This window comes from Pongo abelii, chromosome 19, assembly GCF_028885655.2.
Source record: "Pongo abelii isolate AG06213 chromosome 19, NHGRI_mPonAbe1-v2.0_pri, whole genome shotgun sequence".
Taxonomy (NCBI): Eukaryota; Metazoa; Chordata; class Mammalia; order Primates; family Hominidae; genus Pongo; species Pongo abelii.
In genome coordinates, this window is record NC_072004.2 from 63,957,728 (window position 1) to 63,978,385 (window position 20,658).

At 35.4% G+C, this 20,658-nt stretch overlaps 1 protein-coding gene and 1 long non-coding RNA gene across 3 annotated transcripts in view; one reads left to right on the plus strand and one right to left on the minus strand.

Annotated features, from left to right (window-relative positions):
* CA10 (carbonic anhydrase 10) overlaps positions 1 to 20,658 on the plus strand; it is a 543,036-nt gene that overhangs the window by 100,674 nt on the left and 421,704 nt on the right.
* Positions 28 to 19,489, minus strand: LOC129054932 (uncharacterized). The gene is made up of 3 exons (XR_008519557.2): positions 19,282 to 19,489; positions 17,297 to 17,402; positions 28 to 185 (listed from the first exon to the last, which is right to left on the minus strand). It is a non-coding gene; the product is annotated as an uncharacterized LOC129054932 (long non-coding RNA).

Here is a 20,658-nt window from a genome sequence, read left to right on the forward strand (position 1 = left end):
AACAAATACTTCATCAACACATATTTTATATGTTATATTTATTAAATACTGTATTCTTACAATAAAGAAAGCTAAAGAAAATAAAATGTTATTAAGAAAGTCATAAGGAAAAGAAAATATATTTACTGTTCATTATGTGGAAGTGGATCATAATAAAGATCTTCCTTGTCTTCATGTTGAATAGGCTGAGGAGGAGGGAAAATAGGAAAGGTTATGCTGTTTCAGTGGTGGCAGGGGCAGAAGAGGTAGATAGATGGGGAAGCAGGATGGGCAGGCACCCTTGGTGTAACTTATTGAAAATAATCTGTGTATAAGTCGACCTATGTAGTTCACACCCGTGTTGTTCAAGGGTCAATTGCACATTTTAGTTACTGATTCTTTACTAAGCACTGCATTTTACATAGAATCTGATGGGGAAAACTCTAATTATTCAGTTAGCCTCCAACATGGAGTCATTCAGCTACATAAGTTTTGTTCCAAGAGAACATTTCAAAGGTTCCAGATTGGTGGAGCTACTGTAGGCCAAGTCGTGTCTCTAATCCCTGTTGTACTACATATTCCTGAATTTCAGCAGTTCATATAAAATAAACAATAGCACTATGTAAACACAAAGAACAGAACTTGAATTACATCAACTATGTCATTCTGTGTGACTATTTGGAGCTTTTATTTGTACTTAAAATCAGATATAGCTTTACTGAAGAGCAGTTTGGTTATCTGTTGATACTTTGTAAGGGTAAGTAGTGCTCACTGGGTTGTTGTATGATAATGGGATTGTTTACAGAATACACAGCAGGATGCTTTAACCTCAGGTTATTCCTTTTTGTCAAGCAGAAGAAAATCAAAGACAGCAAGACTATAACTCCCAACAAGGAATTCTACTTCTTATAACTGCAAAAGCATGACAGGGATATGCCTGTGGACACTTATAAAATGTAGTTTGTATAACAGTCTTAAAAATGACAAACTATATAGCAAAAGCTTTTATGCAGCAAGTATCCAGCATGGGATGCTCTTACTTTGAAAATTTCACAACACAAGCAAGCCAGCTCCTCTTTCCCAGCCCAGCCTCAGTTGAAGGACCCGTTTTGATGATCATGGCTGAGGTTAGGGGGTTTCTTTCTTCCCGCCAAACCACTTCATGACTTCTTATGAATAGACTCCATGGTGACTTATGATTTTTGCATCCCAATTCCAAATTTCCCTGCAAGCTACCTTCTTCCCTCACTGAACAGAATTGGGTCATCAGTTCCTGCCAAGTGCCCTTGGCACCTTTCCAATCACCAATCACCAATGACTCTCATTTTGGACACCTCCTCTTCCTTTCTGGAAGAGTGCACATTTCTAGATTTGAGGGTTCCTTTGCAGCCTGCTGTGCCTGCTCTTCCTCATGTCACCTCCTAAAAGGCAGATTTCCAGAGCCTCTTCATCTGCCATCTCTTCTTCTCACAGCTTCTGTCAGTGGTCACCTGCTTTATGTGAACTACTACAAAATCTCCCACCCTAGTTCCAGTTGCTTCCCAGTTACAACCTCATATTCCAAGAATTTGTTCAGCTTTACCTCCCCATGTGAGCACCTGAACTTCACAGAGTGTAGCTAATATCAATTATAAATGCTTTTATACTTTATTTGAGGCTATCTGCCTTATTCTTGGAGATATGATGGCTTTCCCCTGAAGGATCTTTCTAACACTATATCAGTTGCCCAGAATTATGACTCATTTTAAAGAGTTTTATATTCAGACCGTGCCATTCTTGCATTTATTTTTACTAGGAAAATATTACCTTTTTATGGCTAATCGGGAGAAAATAATCCTTCGTCTCATCAGTCTGAAACTGTATCAGTAATATATTTTTATAAGACTTTTTATAATATATCACACAATAATAGATCAGTTTCACAATACATTTACACTCTTGATTTTTAATCAGGCATTTGGTGTTAATGACAACTACTTTTTCTTGAAGACATTCCTGGAGCCTCCAACATGCTGTTCTAATGTCAACTGATGGTTTTCTAACCTTGTTTTTCAGATATCACACTAAATTTGTTTTACTGCCTAGATTATTTCTATTCTTTCTCATATATTGTGGTATACATTTAAATTCACTTTATAGTTTTGGAAACTCCATATTTCAGTTTTGCTTTGCTTTTTCTTTTCACCAAAAGGGTATATGAGTGATGAGTTTTCTGGGTCCTCAGGTGTCCAATAAAAGGTTTTTCTTCACCCTCATGCTTTACTGACAGTTCATCTGGTAATAAAATTCTAGTGTCAAAATTACCTTCCTTCCTTAAGATGTTCCTAGGTGTTACTCCATTGCCAGCTTGCAAAGAGTCTCAGATAAGTCTAATGCTTTTGTAGATAAATCTTCCCTACCAGACCAGGCCTTACTGGCTTTTAGGATATCATCTTTATTCTCGAAGTTCAAAAATGTCACTGGGGTATATCTAAGTGTATATGTTTGTTAATTATTTGTACAAGGCAGAGATTGTTTCCTGATCTGTAAATGCTAAGAACAATGCCTGGCAAAAAGTAAAAGCTCACTAAATCTTATCAACTAAATGAATATTCAAGTCACTTCTTAGAAAAATTTTCTTCTATTATTTCTTTGATTATCTTCTCCCATCTGTTACCCCTACTCTCTCATTCTGGATAGGTTTTGCAACACATGGTCTTTTATGCCTTTTTTTCTTTCCATTCATAATTTCCATATCTATCAGGGAAAATTCACCCCTGATATTTCACATAGGTTCTTTTCTGTTTTCCCTAAGTGTTGGCCAGTCTGAGAAATAAAGGGAAAGAGTACAAAAGAGAGATTTTAAAGCTGGGTATCCGGTGGAGACATCACATATCAGCAGGTTCCGTGATGCCCCCCAAGCCGCAAAACAAGCAAGTTTTTATTAGTGATTTTCAAAAGGCGAGGGAGTGTACAATTAGGGTGTGGGTCACAGAGATCATGTGCTTCACAAGGTAATAAGATATCACAAGGCAAATGGAGGCAGGGTGAGATCACAGGACCACAGGACTGGGGCGAAATTAAAATTGCTAATGAAGTTTTGGGCACACATTGTCATTGATAACATCTTATCAGGAGACAGGGTTTGAGAGCAGACAACCGGTCTTACCAAAATTTATTAGGCGGGAATTTCCTCATCCTAATAAGCCTGGGAGCACTACAGGAGACTGGGGCTTATTTCATCCCTTAGCTACAACCATAAAAGACAGCCGTCCCCAAAGCGGCCATTTTAGAGGCCTCCCCTTAGGGACGCCTTCTCTTTCTCAGGGATGTTCCTTGCTGAGAAAAAGAATTCAGCGATATTTCTCCTATTTGCTTTTGAAAGAAGAGAAATATGGCTCTGTTCCGCCTGGCTCACAGGCAGCCAGAGTTTAAGTTATCTCCATTGTTCCCTGAACATTGCTGTTATCCTGTTCTTTTTTCAAGGTGCCCAGATTTCATATTGTTCAAACACACATGCTCTACAAATAATTTGTGCAGTTAATGCAATCATCACAGGGTCCTGAGGCAACATACATCCTCCTCAGCTTACGAAGATGACGGGATTAAGAGATTAAAGTAAAGACAGGCATAGGAAATCACAAGGGTATTGATTGGGGAAGTGATAAGTGTCCATGAAACCTTCACAATTTATGTTCAGAGATTGCAGTAAAGACAGGCATAAGAAATTATAAAAGTATTAATTTGGGGAACTAATAAATGTCCCTAAAATCTTCACAATTTATGTTCTTCTGCCATGGCTTCAGCTGGTCCCTCCATTCAGGGTCCCTGACTTCCCACAACACATATCCTTTCTATGCACTCAATTTCTATCTCTGCCTTTTTATGTTAATTTTTAGATTTCCTTTCTTTATCTTCCATATTTCTTCTTTGGCTTTCAGCAATGTCCATCCTTTTGTATAGGACTTCTTTTACCTTCTTAAATTTTGACAATTATATCTTAATTTCCAAAAACTTTTCATTTTTCTATTTATCTGTTTATGAATATTTTCTTATTTTATAGACATATTAGTTCGCTAAATTCTTACAAGTATACTGATTGAACTTTTTAAAAGTTTTCTTTTGTTTTTTATGTTACCTTTCTTTGTTAATCTTGGTTCTTCTCTCTCATGCCATTGATTTCCCTCAGATGTCTGGTTATGTTTATCTATATGTTCCTGTTTTAAACAAAGAGCTCAGTTGGTATTGGAAGCTGGTATGATTTCCTCTGCAGTTACGTGCTTATGGTAGCCCCCTACTATTAATGAGAGGGTTAAAAATGGAGACAATGCTGGTTTCACCGTCTTCCTTCAAGATACAGGAGCAGAGGATAAAGAGACAAGTTGGTGAAATCTATTTCTAAAGTAAGGAAAACATTAGCAAGTGATATGTATGGTTGCATTTTAGTCCTCTAAAGAATTGTCCTTATTTTTTCATTTCTGTGTCAGCTGTGTGGTTCTGAAGTTACCTTGGTTTGGTCTGCTTCTTTCTGGCCGCAGGCACATAGTAGGAAGCTACCACACACACACACACACACACACACCACTCACACTCATACACACTCTCTCTTTCTCACACACACACACACATACTCACACACACTGTATTGCTTTACTTGAAGGCCCTTTACATGATTTCAATATGGGAGCAAATGCCATATCCAACCTTAGCATTAATATGCAAAGGTGGAGAAGGAAAAGCAGCCAAGGCTTTCATAGGTTGTACTCTAGTTATTGCCCTATGTAAGCTGCTTCTGCTCCCAGTACTTTTGTCAGCAGGTTTAACCTTTATCTAAGGAGCCAGTGAGAAGCTGGGAAGAAAAGCTATTATACTGCAAGGAGCTTATTCTCAGTCCTAGTTATTTATTTATTATTTTATTAAATCTGATCCTATCCACTTGATATCTTCTGAAAACTCCTCAAAATTCCTGGTCTTACAAGTACCACTTGTTCATATTTATTGAAGTTGTTATGTATTCATTTCTTTTCTAATATCTTTTCTAAGATTACATGTGGGAAGCATGCATGGAGGAGACAGTAAATATGTGTGCCCTGAATGATAATGAGCCAAAACTGAGTGAGTCCTCTTTTCATACCAAACTGGTTTATCCTTCTTAACTCCATTGTTTCAATGCCTTGCCAGGTCTGAGAGGCAAAAGTCAATGGCTACTCGTCAGGGTTGGTGAATGCCTGTCTTTTTTTTTTTTTTAAAAAAAACCTTTTAAGTTCAGGGGTACGAATGCAAGTTTGTTTGTTACATAGGTAAACTTGTGTCATGGGGGGTTGTTCAGATTATTTAATAACCCGGGTATTAAGCCTAGTACCCATTAGTTATTTTTCCTGATCCCTCCTCCCTTCCCCCACCCTCCACCCTCTGAAAGGCCCCAGTATGTATTGTTACCCTGTATGTGTCCCTGTGTTTTCATCATTTAGCTCCCACTTATAAGTGAGAATATGAAGTATGTGATTTTCTGATCCTGTGTTAGTTTGCTAAGGATAATGGCCACTAGCTCCATTTATGTCCTTGCAAAGGACATGATCTTGTTCTTTTTTATGGCCGCATAGTATTCCATGGTGTATATGTACCACATTTTCTTCATCCAGTCTATCATTGATGGGCGTTTAGGTTGATTCCGTGTCTTTGCTATTGTGAATAGTTGTACAGTGAACATATGTATGCATGTGTCTTTATAATAGAATGATTTATGTCCTTTTGGGTATATACTCAGTAATGGGGCTGCTGAGTTGAATGGTATTTCTCTCTTTAGATCTCTGTGGAATTGCCACAGTCTTCCACAATGGTAGAACTAATTTACACTCCCACCAACCGTGTTTAGGTGTGCCACAACCTTGTCAGCATCTGTTATATTTTGACTTTTTAATAATAGCCATTCTGATTGGTGTGAGATGGTATCACTGTGGTTTTGATTTGCATTTCTTTAATGATCAGTGATGTTGAGCTATTTTTTATAGGCATGTTGGCCACATATATGTCTTCTGTCGAAAATGTTCATGTCCATTGCCCACTTCTTGATGGAGTTGTTTTTTTCTTGTGAATTATCTATAGATAATTTACATTATCTATAGATGCTGGATATTAGACCTTTGTCGGATGTATAGTTTGCAAAATTTTTCTGCCATTCTGTAGGTTGTCTCGTTACTCTGTTAATAGTTTATTTTGCTGTGCAGAAGTTCTTTAGTTTAATTAGATCCCATTTGTCAATTTTGGCTTTTGCTACAATTGCTTTTCGTGTCTTCATCATGAAATCTTTGCCCATGTCTGTCCTGAATGGTATTGCCTAGGTTGTCTTCCAGGGTTTGTGTGCCTTTGTTTCTTTCCTTCTTTTCTTCTCTCTCTTCATCCCTCCCTCATTTCTTCCTTTCTTTTCTTTTCTTTTTTTTTCTTTTCTTTTCTTTTCTTTGTTCCTTCCTCCCTTCCCACTCTTCGTTTCCTCCATTATTCCTTTTTTCCCCTCCCTCCTTCCCTCCTTCCTTTCCTTCCCTCCCTTCCTTCCTTCCTTCTTTCCTTCCTTTTTTTTTTCTTTTCTTTCTTGTCAAAACATACATTTCAACCCAGGCACTAAACAGGGTCTGGGTGTATAGCAGTGAACAAAACCATATTTGTTTTGTTTATAATTAGGAGATGAGTTTATAATTATAATTATAATTATAATCAGTTTATAATTTAGGAGATGAGGCAAATATCAACCAAACAAGCCTACAATAAATACATATTTTCAAAGTATGCACATTCTATGAAGGAAATAAGAGTTGGGGGGCCTTGCTGGGAAGACGTCATTTGAAGGGAGCCCTGAAGATTAAGTAGAATTTGTTCAGTGGTCCAGCAAGGTTAGAAAGTTGCAACAAGGTGGAGCACAAACCTTGGAAGTCCTTGAAGTGAGAAAGAGCTTGGCATGTTGGCAGATGAAAGAGAAAGCCAAGGAAGGGATTGAAGGACATGAAAAGAGAATGAGAAGCTGGGAAGAAGAGGCCTTGTAGGCCATTTGAGAATATTGAGGTTTAATTCTTTATTCAGTAGTGAGTGATTAAAGAGTGTTAACCAGAGTAGTGGCATGCATGATATACATTGTTTACCAATCTGTTTAGCCATTGTGGGGAGAATCGACTAGAAGAGGGCAAGCATGGAATTGGAGAAACTGATTAGATGTCAATTACAGAAGTGCTTTTAAAAAATAACAGTGACTAGACCTGGAGAGTCAGGAGTAAAGAGAGCGATAAATGGATTGACTCTGGAAATGTTTTGGAGATAATGTCTACAGAACATACTGATGTATTGAATGGGGAAAAAAAAAGCAATGAAGGATGAATCTTAAGTTTGGATTTTCAACACCTCCATGAATGATGGTGCCATTGTCTGAATTGGCAAACTATAGGTGATTCAGGTTTGGGGTGGGGAGAGTCAAATAGTCATGTGTCACTTATCAGTGGGGATATGTTCTGAGAAATGTGCTAGACTATTTCATTGTCATGTGAACACACCATAGAGTGCACTTACACAAACCTACACGACATTGCCTACTGTACACCTAGGCTATGTGGTATAGTCTTTTGCTCCTAAGCTACAAACCTACACAGTATATTACTGTTCTGAATACTGTAGGCAATTGTGGCATAATGGTGAGTATTTGTGTATCTAAACATATATAAACATAGAAAAGGTCCAGTAAAACATATGGTATTCCAGTATAATCTTATAGGATTATGGTTGTATATACAGTCCACCATTGACTGAAACATCCATATGCAGCACATAAATGTATTCTGTTTTAGTCGTGTTAATTTTGATGCACTTGTGAAACTTTCAAAAGAAGGCATCTTGTTGGCAAGAGAAGTCTGAGGGGACATACACATTTGTCTCCTGCCAACATATAAATGATATTTATAGCCACTGAGTGAATGAAATTGGCTAAAGAGAAAATATAGCTTTCAAACAAAAGATTAAGAAGGAAGAAAAGACAACACTTTAGGAGATGGGCAGAGATGCCAAAAGTTTCACCCACGATGGCAACTCACATTAATATAGGACTATGTGAACATAGTGAGGTTTTGTTTGTTTTAACAAACACTTGTAAAACACTTACTTTGTGCCAGGCATGACTCTGAGCACTTTGCAAATGTTAACTTGTTTATTTCTCCTAACTTTCACATAAAGGAATTATTATGATTGTTGGCCATATTTTATGAGAGGAGGCATGTGCTGGTTTAGTAACTTACTCAAGGTCGCATAGCTAGTAAGTAGCAGAATCAGGACTCAAACCCAGGCAGTCCAGCTGCAGAATTCACATTCTGAGTACTCTGCCATGATACTATTCTGAGCATCCTGTGGTCACACCTGGATTCAGTGAGATTCTCGCAATCATAAGTGAATATGTGAGATGGGAATGAAAGTACATCTGCTCCTGTTTAGCCTTCTGGATCTTGATTCTTCCTAACGCCCGCCACTTAAAGTCAATATTGATCAAACTCATAGCTTTTAACTACAAAATAATTCTTATATATGTCATTTTATTGTATGCCTTCTGCTACCATTGTGGTTTCAGGCTTTCAGAATATTGTGATAAACCCCTACCTTGTTTTTATTTTCTCCCATCATTTTTTAGTCATTGCAACAAGATTAATCAAAGCACAACAGCGTCCTATTATATCCTTGATCAAAAACCTTCAGTGACCTCCCATTTCTTGTAGGGTAATGTCTACACATCTCTCCTGGTAGCCAAAGCCATCTGCAATTTGCCCTCAACTTCTAAGCTCATCAGTCACAATTCCCCAGCATGTAGCTACTGCTGTCAACCTGGACTAATTAACTCTTCCTGGGTATGTCCTCAGCATTCTCAGCTCAGCAGCTTTGTCATGCCTCTCAGCAAATTCAGATTATTTTCCTACCCCAACTGAGGGCTCCTATACCTGCCTGTTGGAATCTGACTAGTTCCACACAAGCCAGCTTTAGAGTCCCCCCTTTCATGACTCCTTGATTTTTCAGCTGGAAGTGTTCAAATTCTATTCTGAATTCTTAAACTTTCTTTGTACTCTTTACAATAGACATCACATTATAGGAATTTGTGTGTACAGATTGTCAAGTCCTAGAGGGCAAGTAATTTGTATCTTTCCACCCGCTATACTGCCTGCATGGTGCCTGGCTAACAGTAGGTGCTTAAAGTATTTATGTACTTGATAAACAGATGCAAGAAATCACTCTCAGCTGCTTCTTTCTATCTGATTAGTACCTGCAGAGCACTGCCCCCTTTGTCTTGCTTTCCAGCGGAATGATTCTGTTTCCCAGATGCATTTGTATCTTGGAGTGATTTATTACATCTTTTCCTGAAATATATACTAAAACCAAGAATGTTAAGTGACTGACTCCAAAGTTAAGTCTTTTGCAGATAGGGTGAACTCTAAACAAGACATTTTTTTCCCCAGTTTGGCTCTCAGCAAACTGCCTTTCAGATGCTTCAGCAAAATAACTAAAACCAAAAACAAAGGTTTTTTTTATTTTTTTTATTTTTGTGGGTGTGGGAGATTGGAGGGAGCCATTGGTGTATAGATGAGAAGTAAGTTTTGAAAATTCATTTGTTTTCATCTAAATAAGACCAAATGAAACTTTTTCAGGCTTTTATTTTACTAATATAATATTGTTTCACCATAAAACATATTTTCTAACTGGAATTTTTTAAGTTGGAAAGAGTTATTTTGCAATACTTATGAACTAGATATTCTGAGTTTTCTAATCAGGGAAATAAACTCCATATATTAGGTTTTAATTTTGTAGTTTTAGTAATAAAAGCAAGATATTGAATCATATATACAGTATGATTAAATTTTTTATATTCTCTCATAACTATAGAAGAAAAACTCTGGAAGGAAAGCTGCAAAAAATAAGTATTTATCTCTAGATGATAGTTATTATCTTTTTTGTACATTTCTACATTTTCTATTTTTAAAAATAATTTGCATGAATTACTTTTATGTGAAAATTTTCTTAAAATTGAACTTTCATTTTAAAAGACTTGGGAAAAAGGGAGATATTGAGAGTTTATTGTCTAAAATTTAAGACTTGTGAAAACCTTATAGTCTTTTAAAAATCTATTTTGTTGAGATATAGTTTACTTATAGTAAAATTCTTTAATTTCAAATTTACAATTTTATGAGTTTTCACAAGTGTATACGGTGCTGTAAAAGCAGGATATGTAATATTTTTATGATCCCGAAATGTTCCCTTGTGCCTCATTGTAGCAGATGAACTCCTCTGACCCCTTCACCCTTGGAAACCAATATAATTTTACATTTCCTAGAGGTTCATATTAACAGAACCATATGCATATAATCTTTTGTAGCATTTCTTTCCCTTAGCATGGTGCTTTTAAGGTTCATCCATGTTATATTGTTGACTGTATTAGCAGTTCATTCCTTTATATTGCTAAATAGTGATTTATTCTATACATACATCAAAATCACATATTGATGAACAATTTGAGTTGTTTCTAGATTTTGTCTATCTGAAATAAAACTTATGAACATTCATCTGCAAAGTCCATGTATGAACATGTTTTCATTTCTCTTGATTAAATACCTAGGAGAGGAATTGCTGCATCTATGGAAATGGCTGTGTGGTCTTTTATTTTTAGTTTGTTAAAATGGTGAATTAATGATTTGTTTTTGAATGTTGGACCAACCTTGTATTTCTGGGATGAACTGCACTTGACTATGATATATTATTCTTTAATATATTGTTGTATTCCATTTGCTAATACTTTGTTAAGGATTTTTGAACTTATGTTAAAGAGGTATATTGGTCTAAAAGTTTTTTTTCTATATAATGTGTTTGTCTGGTTTTAGTATCAAGGTGATTCTGTGTCTGGTTTCTGAAATGAGCTGTGAAGTGTTTCATCATCTTCTATTTTCTAGAAGATTAAATATTTGGTAGAAAGGCATCAATGAAACCATCTAGGCCTAGACAATTTCTATAAAGATTTATAACTACTTCGATATCTTGAATTGTTATATGACTATCCAGATTATTTCTTCTACAGTAAGCTTTGGTAGAAAGTATTTTCAAGGAATTTGTCATTTTCATATAAGTTGTAAGATTTATTAACATAACATTACTCATTATATCCTTTTAGTATACTTTTAGTGTCTGTAGAATCTTAGTGATAAATTCCTTCCTTCCCTTCGTACTGTTGATAATTTATACCTTTTATATATTATTTTCCTATTAAATTCTTTTTTTTTACTAGAAGCTTACCAATTTTGTCAATTTCTCAAAAGAACAGTTCTTGGTTGGTGTCATGGATTTTCTTTTTTCTTTGTTTTCCATTTCATTGATTTCTTTATTATGTCTTTTTTTTTTTTACTTTAGGTTCAGTTTTCTCTGCTCTTTCTAGTTTTTTAAGCCGAAAGCTAAAAACCTTGCATGCGTTATTTTTTAATATAAGAGTTTAGTGCTACAAATTTCCCTGTAGGTACTACATTAGCAACATCCCACAAATCTTAGTATGTGTGATTTAATTTTTATTCAGTTCAAACTATTTTCTTATTTCTCTGTAGTTTTTGACCCATGAGTTATTTAAAATACACTAGTTAAGTTCCAAATATCTTAAAATTTTCCTAGATATATTCCTATTACTCATATCTAGTTCATTTCTGTTGTGATTGTCACATGTCTTAAGTTTTTAAGACTTGTTTTATGTCTCACAGTATGATCAAATTGCAAAACATGCCATGTGCACTTGAAATGAATGCATATAGTGCTGTTATTTGGTGGAGTTTTAAAATACATGTCATTTAGGTTCCATTGGTTGAAAGTGTTTTTCAAGTCTTCCACACATTAACTGATTTTTTCATTGTTATGTCAATTATTTAATGAGATGTGTTGAAATCTCCAATTATCCTTGTGGATTTGCATATTTCTTCTTTCAGTTCTAGCAATTTTTCTTTATTTATTTTGAAGCACTCTTATTAGCATATGGAAACCTTACAACAGTATATTTCCATTGCCCTCCTCTTGGCTTTGTGGTATGAATGTCTTATATTTTATTCCTACTCATGTTATACACTGTATTACAATTGTTGTTTTCACTTTAAATCATAATTTATCTTCTGAAGAAATTATAAATGAGAAAAATCTTTCATATTTATCCAAATATTTAACTTTTATGTTTATTCCCTTGTGTAGATCCAAATTTTCATCCATAAAGCTATCATTTTCTATATGATTTTATTACCTCCTTAAATAGTTCTTTGAAATATTGCAGAGCTCTCGGCAATGAATATTTTTATATATTTTTTTCCTGAAATGGGCTTTATTTAACCTTTATTTATAAAATGTGTTTTTACTAGGTAATAAAATCTAAGTAGGTTGGTTGGTTGGTTTTCTGTATTTGATATTGCATCAGTTAGTTTTGTTTTGCATAGTTTTAAGTAAGTTTGCTAGCATTCTTACCTTTGTATCTCTGTATGTAATATATTTTTTAGTTTGCCCACTTCTAAGATTTTTTTTATTCTGGTTTTCATTTATTTTATTATGATGCATCTTATTGTGGTTTTATTTATGTTCAATTGTTTATGGTTCATTGAACTTCTTGGATTTGTAGGTCTTCATAAAATTTGGAAAGATTTGGCCATGATTTCTTCACAGTTGTCACCATCACCCACTTTCCAATCTCAATTCCTTCTGGAATTCTAGTTATACATATCTTAGATTGCTTGATAGTGTTTCACAAGTTATTGAGGTTCTGTTCAATTTTCTTCTTTATTTCTCTTTGCACTTTAAGTTTAATAGTTTCTATTGCTATTTCTTCTAGTTCAAGATCTTTTCATCTGCAGTGTTTAATCTGCTACTAATCTCATGAAGTATATTTTTTCGTTTCAGATATTTAAATTTTTTATGTCTAGAAGCTCCCTTTGTATATTTTGGAAAGCTTCCATTTCTCTAAAGAAATTCCCAGGCTGGGTACAGTGGCTCACACCTGTAATTGCAGTACTTTGGGGAGGCCAAGGTGGGTGGAGGGCTTGAGCTCAGGAGTTTGAGACCAGCCTGGGCAACATGACAAAACCCCATCTCTACAAAAAATGCAAAAATTAGTCAGGTGTGGTGGCATGCACCCATAGTCCCAGCTATTTGAGAAGCTGAGGTGGGAGGATTGCTTGAGCCTAGGAGGCTGAAGCTGCAGTGAGCAATGATCATGCAACTGTACCCCAGCATGGGCAACAGAGGGAGACCCTGTCTTAAATAAAAATAAAAAATAAATTCCCAGAAACATACAACCTATCAAGACTAACCATGAAGAAACAGAAAATCTGAACAGACCAATAGTGAGAAAAGAGATGAAACCAGTAATCAAAAACCTCTTATCAAAGACAAACCCAGGAGCAGATGGATCATGGGTGAATTCTACCAAACATTTAAAGATGAATTAATACCGGTCCTTGTCAAACACTTTGATAAAGTTGAAGAGGACAGAATTCTCCCAAACTAATTTTACAAGGGCAGCATGACTTTCATATCAAAGCCAGATAAGAACACTAGGAGAACAGACAATTACAGGCCAATAGCCCTGCTGAACATAGATGCAAAAATCCTCAACAAAATACTAGCAAATTGAATTCAACAGCACATTAATAGAATCATACACCCTGATCAAGTAGGATTTATCACTGGAAAGCAAGGATGGTTTAACATACAGAAGTCGGTAAACATGATGTACCACATAACAAAATGGATTATGAAAAATATATGATTATCTCAATAGATGGGGAAAAAGCATTTGACAAAATCAACATCCTTTCATAATAAAAATTCTCAACAAATTAGGTATAGAAGAAATGTACCTCAACATAATAAAGGCCATGTATGACAAGCCCACTGCTAACATTATACACAACAGTGAAAAGCTGAAAGCTCTTTCTCTAAGATCAGAAATAAGAGAGGAATGCCCACTGTCACAACTTTTATTCAATATAGTACTGGAAGTTCTAGCCAAAACAATTAGGAAAAAGAAATAAAAGATTCAAATCGGAAAGGAAGAAGTTAAATGGTCTCTCTCTGCAGATGACATGATCTTGTTTATAGAAATGCTAAAACTCCACCAAAAAACTGTTAGAACTAATAAATTTAGTAAAGTTGCAGTGTATAAAATCAACATGCAAAAAATTTTGTTTCTGTACATTAGCAACAAAATATGCAAAAAAGAGATTAAGAAAACAATCAAATTTACAATAGCACCAAAAAGAATAAAATACTTAGGAATAAATTTAAGGAGATAAAGGATCTATAGTGCAAACTGTGAGACGCTGATGGAAGAAGACACAAATAAATAGAATGATATTCTGTGTTAATGAATTGGAAGGATTAACATTGTTAAAATGCTCATGCTATGAAAAATTATCTACAGAGTCAACACAATTCCAGTGTATTTTTTCACAGAAATAGAAAAACAATCCTAGATTTCACATGCAACCACAAACAGCTCTGAATATCTAATGCAAAATTGCATTACAATAACAAAACTGGAATCATCACACTTTCTGATTTCAAACTATATTACAAAGCTCTGGTAATCAAAACAGTATAGTACTAGAATAAAAACAGACAAACAGACCAACAGAACAGACTAAGAGGCCAGAAATAAACCTATGCACATCACTCAACTCATCTTTGATAAGGGTGTCAAGAATACACAACAGGGAAAGGATAGTTTCTTAAATAAATGGTGTTGGGAAAAATAGGTATTCACATGCAAAATAATGAAATTAGACCCTTGTTTTACATCATACACATAAAAAAAACTAGAAATGAATTAAGACTTAAATGTAACATTTGAAACTAATACTCCTAGAAGTAAACATAGGGGGAAAGCTCATTGATATTGGTCTTGCCAATGATTTTTTTAATATGACACCAAAAGCACAGGCAACACAAACAAAAATAAACAAGTTGGACTACATAAAACTAAAAAGCTTCTGAACAACAAAGAAAAAAATCAAGATGAAAAGGCAAACTATAGAATGGGAGAAAATATTTGCAAATTATACATCTGATAAATGGTTAATATCTAAAATATATAAGAAACTTATACAATTCAATAGCAACCAAACCAAACCAAAAAAAAAACCCTAATTTAAAATTGTGCAAATGATCTCAATAAAAGTTTTTTTTTTTAAAGGCATACAATTGATCAGCAGGTACATGAAAAGGCATTTAACATCATTAATCATAAGAGAAATGCAAATTAAAACCACAACAAGGCATCACTTCATACCTGTTAGGATGGCTATTATGAAAAAGATAAGAGATAACAAATTTTGGTGAGGATGAGAAGAAAAGTGAACCCTTATACACTGTTGATGGAAATGTAAATTGGTACAGCCAGTATGGAAACAGTATGGATATTCCTCAAAAAACTTTAAAATTGAACTACTATATGATCCTGCTGTCTCACTTCTGGGTATATACCCAAAGGAAATGACATCAGTATCTCTAAGATGCCTGCAGTGTCATGTTCATTGGAGCACTATCCATTATAGCCAAGAGATGGAAACAATCTAAGTGTCCATCGATGGATGAATGGATAAAGAAAATGTGATTTTCTCACACACACACACACAGAGGAATATTATTTCGTTGTAAAAAAGAAGAAAATCCTGTCACTTGCCACGACATGAATGAACCTGGAGGACATTATATAAGATGAAATAAGCCAGACATAGAAAGACAAGTGCTATATGATCTCACTTATGTGTGAAATAAAAAAAAATAGAACTCATAGAAGCAGAGGGTAAAATGGTGATTGTCAGAGCCTGGGAGAAGGGAAAAGAGCAGAGCACAGTGAAAATGGGGAGATGCTCGTCAAAGAGTACAGACTTTCATTGCAAGATGAATAAGTACTGAGTATCTAACATACAGAATGGTGACTATACTTAATATCATATTGTATGCTTTAATTCACAAAAGGAGTAGATCTTGTGTTATCACCACACATTCACATAAAAGGTAATTATGTGAGATAATGGATGTGTTTATCAATTTGATGGTAATCATTTCACAATGTATACATGTATCAAATCATCATGTTGTGTGCCTTAAATATATACAATTTTTATTTGTCAATTATAACTTAATAAAGCTGGGGAGTAAAAAGCTTCCATTTATCTTCTAATCATGCTCATGCTTTTGTCTACTTCCTGAACATATGGAAAATCATGATAATAGCAATCTCAATGTTTCTGTCTGCTAATTGTATCATTTGTGTTGTTTCTGCTTTTGTTGCCATTGATTGGTTTTTCTCCTGGGCATAGGTTATCTTTTCTTGCTTCTTTGTATGACTTGCCATTTTGAATTGATAGTAGATATTGTGAATTTTACTTTTTGGGTTGCTGGATTTTGTCATATTTCTTTTCTAGTGTTGGATTTTCTTCTAGTATGCAGTTAAGTTACCTGGAATCTCTTGTAGCCTTGGAAGCTTTGCTTCCTTAGGGTAGTTCCAGAAATCATTCTAAGGCTAATTTACCTCCTCTACCAAGACCATGCCCTTTCATGGATTCTACCTGATGCTGTGTGTATTATTTACCTGTGTATTTCCTCTTTACCTGTTGAGAATACAAACTCTTCCCAGCCCTTTGTGACCTTCAGAAATTGTTGTGATTACCTCTTTTCAGTTTTCTCCCCTGGCTTTGGGTAGTCTTCTCTCCAGCATGCTAACATTCACCCTCAGCCAAAGACTCAAAAAGACCTATCTGCACATTTCTGGCAGTCCATCTTGGAATAGTTCCTTCCTCTTCAGTAACTTGCACCATGATTTCTAGCTGCCTTGGTCTCTCCAAACTCTGAACTCTGTCCCCTCCACTCAGTGAGGCTACTGGATTCGGTTTGGGTTTTCCCTCTCTGTACTTTGACCTGGAAACATTTTTTTCAGATGATGCTCTGGGCCATTTATAAGGGTCATCTTGTTTGTTTCTCTTCTTTCAGGGATCATTGTCCTGCATAGCCTGCTGTCCAATGTCTGAAAACCACTTTTTATGTATCTATACTAATTATCTAATTGTTTAAGGCATGAGGGTAATCTCATCCCTGTCATTCCATGGTGGTCTGAAATGAAAGTTTCTTTAATGATTCTCTATTTGAAGACCTACATTCAACATCTCTAGAATGCAGAGAAGGCTTTCAAGGAAAAACAGGAAGCAAATTACTATCATAGAAAAGGATATGAGGGTCCTAATACCTGTAATAAAAATGATACCACTAGTGGAAAACAAACATGAGCACTCATAAATAGAGCAGATACCTGATATCAGGGTTCCATGTTTACAGATGAAGATGAGAGTCCGTGTCTTTCCTCCAGGGGAGGTGGTGGTTTCTCTGTTATTGATTTTGAAAGTGACTTGAGAATGCTTCCAAAAAAAAAAAAAAAAAGAAAAAAAGGGATCTTAATTTTATAAAGAATCTTTGTTACTTCCCAGTTATATCATCTCCAACTGATAGCCATTTGCCCTCTCCTTACACACATTGTGTGTCTAGTCAGTGTCACCTTCTGAGAAGACCTGTTCTAATGCAGGATTGCTTGATCCTTTGGAATCTTCTTTGTACCATTTAGTCAAATATCTCTTCCTCCTGTTTATCTGCTGTGTCCTCCTGAATAGCATAGAATGTATTGTGTTATATATTAATAATTGACGACCATTATAAGGTCTCTCTTAAATCGTCTTTTATCTGAATTACAATCCTCTGTCGTCTTATAGAGAACATGACTTTCAGACCCTTTTAATGTACTACCCATTATTCTTTGGACAAACTCTAATGTGTTACTTTTACCCTTAGCATATGATTAAAAGAAATGAATACTCTAACTTAAATATAGAGTGAATGAGTCAATTACTTCCCAAGACAAGGAAATTAGATTTCTATTAATGCAGCTTAAGGTGGTATTAACTTTTTTCAAATGTGTAGAGATTTAATTTCTAGGTCTATCTGGAACTAAAGGTAATTTAAAACACATTTATTTTCTACCCAATTGATATATGGGTAGCAGAGATGATCACAGGGAGCCCATTGGTTCATCCATCTGTCTGGGCTTTGGATAGAGATTCCTGCTGGTTTCAGATCACTTTAAAAAAATCAATGTAACTTTCATTCCCTGAATTAAAGCCAGGGCCTGCTGTTTAAGATGATCACTTCTCCCCTGAAATTTTCTATCAGCTTCCAGCTGACAAAAGGTGCTGTGTAAAATGGAAGTATTTTTTTAATCCCTGTCAACAGTGAGGATAGGAACTTAATCTAGTATTTAGAGGAAAAAGTTACTCATCCTGGATTTCAGTGCTACAATAATAATACTCATAGAGAAATTCATCTAATATGTATTTACTTTCTTGGAATCATATCAAGAACAAGAAAATAAAGACATTCTCAGATTCCTAAGAACCAAATGTCAAGATGGGGGAGAATTAATCTACATTCCCGTATCACAGGAATTTCAGAAGAGTAAATAATTATAAAATGCATGTGTTGGGAAAAATTTTAGAAATCATTTAATTCCATTCTCTCACTTTACAGGTAAAGAAAGTGAGGCCGAGAGAAATAAGAGGACTTCTGACCCCTAGTCAAAATTTCTGTGACACTATTTGAAATATTTCTTGAAATATACCATGTTATTAAATTGATTTGAAACAGGACTCGGAGAAACACCAACTCTTAATTGCAATCATATTTTGATGATTAAGGCAAAAAGGAAAGGAAAAGCAAAAAATTGGCAAGAGAAATGTTTAAAGAATGTAGAGCAGGGAGGAAGTCAGGAATCCTATAATTTATTGTCTCTTAGATACATAGAGTTGTTCCAGTTTTGCAAAATGCCTGCAAAATACATTGTCTTACTTGCTTCTCATCACAGTTATATGAGGCAAGTAGATGAGACAGATCTGATTTCTCTCCTTTATAAATCCATTTTTTATACATATACCTGTTCTTGCCTCAGCAGTACAGATGCCATTTACTAGATCAGTTAATGGATGCCAAGTCTCTATTTGCATCTTGTTTTAATGTTTAATTCAGTTTAGTCTTCTGTATTCTAATTCCTAAAAGCAACATGGTATCAGAATACTGAAGTATTGTAAGAATCATATTCAATTTCTTACTGACACAAGCTGCTTTATTTGGGCAACAAATTGGTAGACTCTCCAAGCTTCTGTGCACTCATTCTTGAAATGAGAATGAAAACACTATTTTAAAGTTTATGTGATGATAAAATTACTTGTAACAAGTGTGCCTAGTACGTACCTGGTTACTTTCCTCTTCTTTGTAAGCCATCCCCACTCCCACATCCTCTCTCTAAACTTCAGTTCTCTGTGTCCCACGCAGTTGTTCAGTTTATGTGCATAACTTCTTAATTAATTTTCTTTTGCTTGTCCTGAATTATTTAGAAATGCATTTTAAGCATGACACCTGTTTCCTCCATCCTTTCAATACTGTTTATTGACTGCCTTCTATATACCAGGCACTTGGATACAACAGAACAATTGGATAGAATACAGACCAACAGAGAGGGAGTAGTTTTTCACCTTGAGGAACTGAGGAGGTAAATAAAAGAAGTGTAGGTTGTGAAAAAAATGCTATAAAGAGTTTTGGGCCAGAGGATGGTAGTAGATGGGCAAGATAACGAGGGTCTGGTATGGAACAAAAATCAAGCTTTAAGGTATGAGAGAATTATTTCCTCATTTTAGGAAAAGTTAAGGGAATTTTTCACTGAGGGAGCAGGATGACCAAAGGCACAGAGGCTAGAAAAATCATGGTGTGTATTGGGAAAATACAGACTCTGCATAGTTAAGACAATCTTCATAAAAATGTCTGAGGAGGTGAGGCTGGGCTAGTGTCATCTGGGGATCACAGAGGGCTTGGAATGTCCTTGGGGAGAGGGTGAGTAAAGCTAACTTTCAAATCTTTATTCTTGAGGTTTTCAGGAGGAGGGTATTTTGTTCATTATGGGGAGAAAAATTGCTCTTTGACTTAATTTCTGCTTATCCCCTTTTACCTTATATGTAAATATATATTTCTTTATGAAATGTACACAATACATTCCACCTAGTATAAAGCAGAGGTCTAAATTGCCTCTCCTGTTTCTAAATCCAGGTGTTACTCACTGATCTTTATCTTGCTCGATCTCTGGAGTATTCTATATTGTTGCCTGCTACTCCTCCTTAAAATTATTCTCTCTTAGATACTTGGATGCTGTCTCATGATTCTTCTTTTCTACTTCTCAATGCTGACTTTTTAAGCATTGGTGTGAACTTTCTTCTCCCTACATAATATTGCAGGGTGATATTTCACTTCCATCTATTCAACTGCCAACCCAGGGATTTCGAATTTGGGTAGCCAAGATCTTTCTTTTGCGTTCCAGACATTTCCATTTTGATATACCACTGATTTCCAAAATTGACATCATCACCTTTTCTTCAAAATCTTTTCCCACTTCTTGGTTACCACATCACTTGTCTTAATCATTCTCTCCTCTTTCAGTTGTAATGGAGACCTTAGTATGCCACTCTCTGCTCACTGCCCTCCCTGAGTCAGGCAGGAACGAGAGTCCTTCATTTCTCGCCTTGCCCGCCTCAGTAGCTCCACCTGTACCTCGTACTCTAGTTCATTAATGACTGTGAA